Source organism: Empidonax traillii, unplaced genomic scaffold (genome assembly GCF_003031625.1).
Source record: "Empidonax traillii isolate 1590-97213 ecotype Southwest subspecies unplaced genomic scaffold, ASM303162v1 scaffold1896:size82818, whole genome shotgun sequence".
Lineage (NCBI taxonomy): Eukaryota > Metazoa > Chordata > Aves > Passeriformes > Tyrannidae > Empidonax > Empidonax traillii.
In genome coordinates, this window is record NW_020957089.1 from 36,039 (window position 1) to 42,454 (window position 6,416).

The window sequence follows — 6,416 nt, forward strand, 5'->3', positions numbered from 1 at the left end:
TCACCAGCAGATGGCACAGGATAAATTCTATGGAAAAAACTACTGCCTGCTGGTTTTATCCCTTACAACTAATCTGTTTCAGGCTTGGGGGGAAGAGGGGAGGAGGAAAAAAAAGTCAGGACCAATATTTCATTGGCAAGAAAAACTGTCAGAAAATGTCAGGAAGAAGAACTTAAAAATATTTCTGTGTCCTCTATTTCAGCTGTTGACATGTGGACAACACAGGAGTCGCTCTCAATCCACGCAGCAACCCCCAATTTGCAGAAGTCCCAAAGGCACTGGAAACAAAACACCTTTTTTTAAGGTGTCACAGCCTTTGTTCAGGCACTCTATGTTCCCAAATCTCAGTTCCCCCTGCATGTTCTAAATTCTGTGCCACCAAAGAAATTTTTCAAGTCCCTGATCCAACCGGATAGATTTGCAACCCTGCTCCTGCTAACTGCAGGGTAACACGTGTACTCAGCGCTTTCACAGGTATCCCTGAACTTGCTTAGAAAATACCTAAGGCATTACAATTTTGGTCCCTTTTTCAGAAAGTGAAAAAACCTTGAATAAAAGCGTTCACAACTGCTCTGATTTTAGGATGCCCATGAATTGCCAAGATTGCAGCCCCTCTAGTACTGGACTAATTGAAAACTCGCATGACATTAACAAACAACATTTTCTTGCTGTTCAGAATATTTCCTTGCTGGGTAAAAGTTTATCCTGAACAGCACATTTTTTTTAATATCTGGTTGGATTTCAGGGGCCCTCTATCCTAGCAAGCTACATTTTCTTATATTTCCACAAGCAGCAGAACTAGTGATGAAGGCTTCCTATCGTTCTCCCATGGTATCCTATGGAGCTTGCTCCTACATTCTCTGACTCCCAGGCCAAATAATGTACCTCAGCTGTTCCTGTAAGCTGTTTGTCACTGAGGGCATTTGAGGCTCTCTCTGTGAACTACCAGTTTTCACAAAACATGTACACAACTTATCATAGAAAAAGGGTCAGACTAAAATAATGCTTAGTTCTACTGAAACAGAAAGTGCAAACAAGCAAATTTTTGGTTTCTTAAGACTCCAGGCTGTTTCACACACGTTCCTTCAAATGTGTGTTTTCTAGACTGAAGCCAACTTACAATACTCTCCCAATATCTCCAGTCTGAAACTCAAAACTGCTTTTTAAAATGTCAAATATTAACAAAAAAGATGCATGTTGCTGATGTCAGAGAAGAAACTGAAGGATTTGATATGTAGAGGATATTCCTACCTGACTGAAGTAAAGTAGAAAGTGTTAATGGTCAAATGTTTCACAACCATAATTTCATGCTGTCTTCTGACTTGCACAGGTATTTGTTTAGGTTCAGGCTGTGTTTTCAAAGTTATTTGCACAACAGCAGAAACCACTCAAATTGAAGGCTTAGATATGTGAAGATACTTTTAAAGGTGTTGGTGTGATTTTCAGTAAATTACACAGTTAATCAAATATAAACCAAACAAAGGGAAGATAACTACAAAACTATCTTTGATATATTATACGTGTGATCTAAACATAAATTTCCTCATAGATGTAAGTGGACTGTCCACACTGAATATAAAATCAGGATTCCCACGATGACTGTTCTCTTAAAATGCAGAGAGCAAACAAATTAAATAGTTCTAAAAATTTATTTGATCTTTTAGTTCCTTGTGTGACATTACTCAACAAAGAAGAGAAAAAAATAAAAACATCTTTCCCTATAATTTTTTCCAGCTGGTATCTAAGTTAAGTAATAATTATATTATTGCAAAAAGATTTTTAAGATATTTTGTTTAAATTACATTTTCATTTTAAATGCATCCTATCTTTATTTCTATTTTTACAGTCTTAAAAATGATGGAAATTGGTGGTTTCTATTTGTTACTTTGCTTCCTGGTTGTTAGTGGATATGGTGAATTTATGGAAATCATTTTTCTACAAAGCATTTTCAGATTTGGAACGTGAATATGTACTGGAGAGAAGCCCAGTCTTTCATTACAACGTTCTCCCAGGAAAGATTTTAAACACAAGTATTAGACTTGCTATTTTTATAACAAGTATGTACTTCAGTCACAGCAAGTAAAATACACTGAAAAAAATCAATCAGGCTATCCTTACCCACCAACACTTGCTACTTAAAATCCATAAAAAATACAGACTGGAGGTGGGATATTGGATATAGGCATCTAAATCCAGCACTACAAGACATGAAACCTTTACTTAACTGTGCAGAGATGTGTGAACACTATTATTTCCAAAGGGCAGCTCCTAGACCTTAGCTTGGCTTCAAACAACCTTCAGACCAAGATGGATTTAGACCTCAGGTCTCCCCAGCTGTTCCAGAGAAGTATTTTTATCATTCTGCCAGGGTATTTTATCCCTTTTGTGCACTGGTGTGTTTTTTTTGTTTTGTTTTGTTTTGTTTTGTTTTTGTGGCTCCAAGACTCTTACATTCCTAGCTGCACAGTAGCCTCAATGTAGAAAGCACCCCTGTCTCTAACAGACTAGAACATCATCATTTGCATGATATTTGAGGATTTGATCCCTCTCAGGCTGATAAGGACCCAAGCTGACAAATGCTTTGTACAAGCACTCTAGCCACTGGTTTGGTATTCTTGCTTCTTCTGCTGCCAGCTTTTTTTTCCTCTTCTCTTTTCCCCCCAAATCCCAGTGCTCTAAACAGAAATAGTTAGAGAGACACCTTTGTCCAAGTGGGTAAGTCAGGCAACTACATGCAGAAAGTTTGAGCTGTGAATTTCATACAAGTCAAGGATGCTCTAACACTACCACCCTTGTTCCACCAGCTAGTTTAGTGGTGGGCTTCGAGCTATGAATTAATTCTTTTAACTACATACAACTGACAGTACGCTACAGCACTAATGCTGCACACATGCTGAGGAAGGAACAAAAGTGGTTTGAATAATCTCTGTGAAATCCCAAATGACTTGATAGAAACTCCTTTAAGCATCTAATGTAATATATCTGACAAGGTTATATTTAAAGGAATGAAACTATGACCCGAAATACACATTCCTCTCCTTTTGGTACTATGCGAATTTTTAAACCAAAATATCCATTAACTCTTTATGCTACAGAAATTGTTGTGCATATGAATGCAACACAGAAATATGTGGAGTAAAGACTGATATCTTAAAGTATATTAAAAGATTTACCTGGTTAAGAAGATCCACACTGGATTTAAACCTAATTTATTTAAATAAGAAACTAATTTTTCTATTTTTAACTATTTTTCTTTTATATTAGCTTGATGATATACTTTCAAAAAAAGAGCATACTCTATTAATACTAATGAGGCCTGCTTTCCTATCCATGTAGCTCACATCTTTCATACCATATCCCCTGAACTCCTTTCAGTGTCCCCAATTTGCTGCCTTTTCCTTACCTGTGGTCATTCCTCCCCTCAGCCATCCCCACTTGCTCAGCTGTGCCTGACGGGGTGCTATGACTACTACAATTGGTCATCCAGTTTAAGCTTCTCTGGTTGCTTATCCTTGGCTGACTAGTACTTACCCTCTAGTTACATATCTGGGAAAGAACATAGAACAGAATTACTTTCTCTAAAAAATGTGTATTAATTTGTTGGGTTTCCTCCTACCCAGCCACTGACATTTGTATAACTAATACTCCTTGTTCTTACTCAAATGGGTGAAGTTGGCTAATAGATGCAGAACTGGATAGAGGAAAAGGCCAGAGAGCAGTGACGCACCCACAGACTCCTCCTTTAGGAGAAGGTGTTAAAACACTAATTTTTCACAACACCAATGCAATCACAAGAGACCTTCAAATGTAGCTTTAGATTTAGCCACTTACTGAATGCAGATAGTATCCCATTTTATTTGAAAGTTACAGTGAGTACTTCATAATCACACCTGTATTTTTTTTTTGATTCATGCAAGCAAAACAGAAGCCTTTTACACTCTTTTCCGATTTCAAAACTCCTACCAATTCTGAGAATATAAAGTTGTAGATGTGAAGCCAGCTTTAACAGAATCACATTTAAGATTTGTTAAGAAATGGTAGAATTCAGAGTTAAAAATAGTCACTATTAGCTAAATTTTCTGTTGCAAATCTTGCTAAAGCCCCAAGAAACCACAATGCCTCGATTTTATGGAAGTCCCAAATATTCCATCTGAATTTTGCATGGAATCATTTGTGTGAGATGCAAAATATCATGAAAGTGATACACGCCTTGACATGCACTACACATAACCTTCTAAGCCATTAATTAGATGGGTGCTATTTATACACTTAATGTGCTGGATTACACAAAAGCTCTTCTTTACATGTACTCCCAGTGCCTAAGAGTTAGGCCCCTCAGTCCTTTACAATTAATAATCTAATAATAGTCTGCATAAATTAAAACCATGCAACCAAAATTATGTTTCAGTTTTAAGAGTCAAACCCTTATCTGAAAATTTTAAGAAATCTAATGAAATAGTACAGTAGCCTTAAAAGATATTGAGTCATATTTGATGAAATAAGTCTTGAAAAATACTTGTTAGAATTTTTCTAGCTACACGTGTGGCCTCTAAGGGCAGCTTTGGATGCATGTTATTGCTCTACTCATGCTCCAAAAGCAGAAACAAAGAGCTGTGTGTGTCAATAGCACATCTGGTAATACAAGTTGCAGACAGAAGCAAATGAACTTTAGTCCGTTCTCTATAACTACCTGAAAGAAGGTTGTAGTGAAGTGGGTGTCGGTCTCTTTTCCCAAGTAGAGAAGTCTCCCAAGTAGAGAGTCTCAAGTTGTGCCAGGTGAGGTTTAAATTAGACATTAGGAATTTTTTTTTTTTCATGGAAAGGGTTGCAAAGCATTGGCTTAGAAAGAACTGACTGCCTGGGGAAGCGGTGGAGTCCCAATGCCTGGAAGTGTTCAAAGAACATGTGGATATGGCACTTGAGAAGGTGGTTTAATGGTGAACATGGAGGTGGTGCTGGCTGATGGTTGGACTTGATGACCTTAAAGGTCTTTTCCCACCTTAAAAATTCTACGATCATTTCCTTGAGCAGCATCTCTGAAATTAGCAGTGGCACCTGCAGTTTCTGATTTCCTGGAAGGGTGCGTGAGGGATGGCGTTCCAGCAGTGACTGTATGCTGCTACTAAGTGATAGGTGAACAACTATCAATATTCACACCGCAGTTCAGAAACTGCTGTCTTACAGCTATCCCTGGATAGCTGTGCCTGTGCAAGAAGGGAACCCAGGAGCATATGCTACCGTGTGCTGTAACAACTCCGCTGGTGGAATGCTGCTACTATTCAGGGGTGCTAGATCACCCCTGAATGAGCACATCCTACACAACCAGTGTGTGCTCTGATTTCTACTGCTATGTGTAACTCAACATGTCATCCTACGAACATACAGTTCAAAAGTGTTTCAATATCTACTGTCATGTGGACCAAGAGATAAAATATATGTATATATAAATATAATATATATCTAAACATATAGACACACTATGTGTATATTCTTCTACATGTATGGAAAAAAATATCCCTTGTTAGTATAACCTGTGCCTACAAGAACGCCCCCTTGCTCATCCCCTTAGTGCTATTAACTTCCACCCTCTCCCATTTCTACCAGGAAATAGATCAGCACAAGTCTAAAGCACAGACAGCCTTGCCCAGAATGCAGAGCAGAGAAACCTTGGTCCACTGTGCTACAAAGTTACAGAGTGTAATCTGGAGAAAAGAAGCTACTAGGGTTAATGGTTTGAATATTGTTTACTTTAACAAATATTTCACTTGAAGCATGCAAGAAATCTTCAATGAAATGGGACCAATTTGGCACTTAAGTCCTTATACAAACTTATTTGCCGAATGGAGATAGGATTAATCACATTAAGTGATTAAAACTCACTTAATAGACTATTTGACTAATGGTTACATTCAGCTTCTGAAAAACTGAACTGGTGCTACCAAATAATGCTTGAGTTTAAAAAGCTGTTCAAGCAAATGAAGGAACACAAAGAAAAAAAAAACAGTTCAGAAGTCACAGATCTGTGTTAACACCCTTTCAGTTCCAGTCAGATTAATGCAAGGATTTACTGAAATGCACGGAAAATCTAAGTAAAATGGTATTGTCTGAAAATATGTGAAGTATTTTAATTTAATTTTAGAATCTTTGACGCCTGTGCAAAATGCCTGAACCTAACAGCAGCCTCCATGCAGCAGTAATGATGACTTTCCCACTATTATAAAAATGGCATAAATGTGTGCCATTGACTAACAGTAAGTGTATGATTTCATTGCTGTTCAAATCACTGGCTGTGGGAATTAAACAGCCCAATGCAGAAGACTGGATTTAAGGAACAAAGCTGGTTTAAAATTACAGTATTCAGATTATTTGAGGTCATACTACAAATCTGTGAGTATATTAACTGACTCCTGAAATTA

The 6,416-nt window shown here is 37.5% G+C and overlaps 1 protein-coding gene across 1 annotated transcript in view; it reads right to left on the minus strand.

The window, feature by feature from the left end:
• SPATA7 (spermatogenesis associated 7) overlaps nt 1-6,416 on the minus strand; it is a 36,234-nt gene that overhangs the window by 27,291 nt on the left and 2,527 nt on the right. The gene's annotated exons all lie outside the window — the stretch shown is intronic.